The sequence below is a fragment of the Trichechus manatus genome, unplaced genomic scaffold (assembly GCF_000243295.1).
Source record: "Trichechus manatus latirostris isolate Lorelei unplaced genomic scaffold, TriManLat1.0 scaffold00037, whole genome shotgun sequence".
In the NCBI taxonomy this organism is placed as follows: Eukaryota; Metazoa; Chordata; class Mammalia; order Sirenia; family Trichechidae; genus Trichechus; species Trichechus manatus.
In genome coordinates this window covers 8,332,394-8,335,863 of record NW_004443973.1, presented here as the reverse complement: position 1 = coordinate 8,335,863, position 3,470 = coordinate 8,332,394, and positions in this window count along the sequence as shown.

The window sequence follows — 3,470 nt, the reverse complement described above, 5'->3', positions numbered from 1 at the left end:
ATGACAGGGGGCCCAGAAACTGTGTTCTGTACCTCTCCTTCATTTTCATGAAAAGGAAACCAACTTCCAGAAAAGTGAAATGATTTGCTCATGGTCACAAGACAGCACAGCTGAGCCTAAAGCCCTCCTGTTCCCAGTTCCAGGGCTTTACTGCTTATGCCCTACATTGTCCTGCTCTCTGCTGATCTCAGAGATCACTAAAAATCACTTACCTTTGACTCTGACTTAGAACTTAGACTATTAAATGACTGTTTATTTAGGGCCCACTTTACCAATTACTCCCATGAAGAAAACTTTTAAGCCCAAATCAGATATAGAAAAATCTCATCATAGAGGTGTCCACTCCCGTGTGGTCTTACCAGGCTGAGGCTGCCTTAGAAGCTGGGCTAAAACAATAGATAGCTCTGCCTGTATGCTTCCCGATAGGCGACAGATTGCCAGAACCCTTCCGTGATTTCATTTTTGTTTTAATTAGGGTATTATTTACGCATAATGAAATGTATAGATCTTAAGTGCACAGGTCAATGAATTTTGACAAGCACATGTACCCATGTAACCACCACCTCAGTTAAGATACAGAACATTACCGTCACCCCAGAACAGTCCCTCCTGCCCTTCCTAGTCAAAGACTCCCTGCAGGCAACCACTGTTCGGATTTCTATCACCATGATTAGATTTTCCAGTTTGAGAACTTCCTATGAAAAGAATAACATAATACAGGCTTTTCTGTGTCTGGCTGCTTTTACTCAGTATCTTGTCTATGAGATTCAGCCATGTGTTGCTTGTATCAGTAGTTTGTTCTTCATACCGCTGAGTAGTATTCCATTGTATGAATATACCAGTTTGTGTCTCCATTCTGCGGTCGGTGGGTACTTGAGACATTCTTAGTTTTGAGCTCTTGTGAATAAAGCTGCCATAAACATTCTTGCTTAAATATATTTGTGAACATACGCTTTCATTTCTCTTGGGTTGTTAAGAATTGAATTGTGTTTCCCCAAAGGATATGCTGAAGACCTTACACCTAGTACCTGTGAAGATGGCCTTGCTTGGAAACAGAGTCTTTGAAGATGTTATCAGTTACGTTAACATGAAGTGATGCTAAAGTAGGGTGAGTCCTAATCTAACCTTGTTGTTGTCCTTATAGAAGCGAACAGACACAGAGAGACACTCAGAGGAAAGGAGGCTATGTGAAGACGCATCTACAAGCCAAGAAATGCCAAGGATTTGGGAGCCATCAGAAACTAGGAGAGAGGCATGGGAGTTTCTCTCTCAGAACCCTCCAAAGGAATCAAAATGGCCAATACCCTGATTTGTACTTCTAGCCTCCAGAACTGAGACAATAAACTTCTGGTGTTTAAAGCCACCCAATTTGTGGTATTTTGTTATGGTAGCCCTAGGAAACTAAGACATGGGTAAATGCCTAAAATATCTAAAAGTGGGATGACTGCCATACAGTTTAACAAAGCGGTCGTGTGATTTTACACTTTCACCAGCAATGTATAAGAGTTCCAATTTGTTTCATATGTTAGCCAATATAGGCGCTGTCAAGCCTTTTCATTTTATATCTATGAGAAGTCAAACAAACACAATACATCTTTTGGTTAACACTTCGGAATAGTTTATTGTTATGGAAAATTTCAAACGTTTACTAAAGCATAGAATCCCATGTACCCATCACCCAGCTTCAATAATCACCAACTCAAGGCCAATCTTGTTTCATCTCTATACTCATTTATCCCCTCCTTCTATATTATTTTGAAGCAAATCCTAGATATCATGTAATTTCATCCATAAATTCCTCAGTATGTATCTCTAAAACATTGGTTGTTGTTGTTAGGTGCCGTCGAGTTGATTCTGACTCATAGTGACTCAGTGTGACCGAGTAGAACCGTCCCATAGGGTTTCCTAGGCTGTAATCTTTATGAAAGCAGATTGTCAGGTTTTTCTCCCGCAGAGGCGTTGAATGGATTTGAACCACCAACCTTTCCGTTAGCAGCCGAGTGCTTAACCATTGTGCCACCAGGCTCCTAAAATGTAAGTACTTTTTTAAAACATAACTAAGGTACCATTACATTCGTTAAAAAAAACAGTAATGCCTTAATACAATCAAATATTCAGTCAATGTGAAAATTTCCAATTGTGTCAATAATGTCATAATTTATACAGTTCCCTCAAATTAAGATCCACAGTGTACATATTAATAATAAATGTACATATTACAATTGGTTGATATGTCTTCTAAGGATCATTTAATTCATAGGTACCCCTCTTCCTTTTTTCTTTGCAATGTTTTTGTTACAAAAATTGGTTGTCATCTAAAGTTTCCCACAGATTGGATTTCACTGTTACATCATTTAGCATATTCCTCTATCCCCTGTATCTTCCGTAAATTGTTAAATTTTCGATCTAGGACCTTGATCATATTCAGATTCAAATTTTTTAGCGTAAGTACCTCATAGTTGATAGTGTGTTTGGTGTCTCTCTTTTTTATGATGTCAGCACTGTTGATGCTCAATGCCTAGATCCATTATTCATTTTGGGTTACAAAATGATAATATTCCAATTCTATTTTGTCTTCATTTCAGTGTTGGAATATTTCTATAAAGAGAAACTTCCTTCATCTACTAGTTACCTAGTGTACAGTTCATATAAGAAAGGCAGGATAAATTCTTGATTCTTTCCTTTTATTCGCCAGTTTTCAAAATAATGAGTTAGTTCCCTAGTATCCTCCAATGGTGACCAATTAGTTTGGGACTTTTTTTCTGTCTTTCTTTCCTTTGTATCATTACAATAAACTCATATTTTAGTATATTTCAATCTATTGCAGTTATTGTCATTATCGATAATATGTTTTCTACCAATCAAAAAGTACTTCGTCCACTGACAGGTAGCTTTCAAAAGCGCTACTATGCTTCAAATGGGTTTTATTTTCACTACCATATGTTCTGTCTTTCTAATTCAAATGATCACACAGTGTAAGACAGTGCTGAGAAGGGGCAAGATCTTTACAAGAGTGTCACTCTCCCCAGCAGCATCGTAGCACACCCACTGTATCCTGGCCTCTTGTGTAAACATGTCAGGAAGAAGAGCTGCCCTGCCATGTACTGAACTCTGTGCTAGTCTTTCACAGAGCAGGGCCACACAGAAGGCTACTAGAACTTGGGCAACAGAGCAAAGTGGTTAATTACTAGAGCCCTGCACCTGACTACTTGGGTTCAAATCCTGACCTTACCTGTCAAGCTTGGTGAGGTTATTTTACTTCTTTCTGCCTCATTGTCCCCACGTGTAAAATGGAGAGTAGTAATAGTACCTTGAAGGGATGTTATGATGATAAATGAGCTAATAGATGCAAAGCATCATTTACCTGGCATATGGTGAGCACTCAATAAATGTTAAGCAGTTATTACTGCTCTCATCATTCAAGCTGAACCTAGATTTCCTTTATGACTCCCAACCTTACTCATGAATGG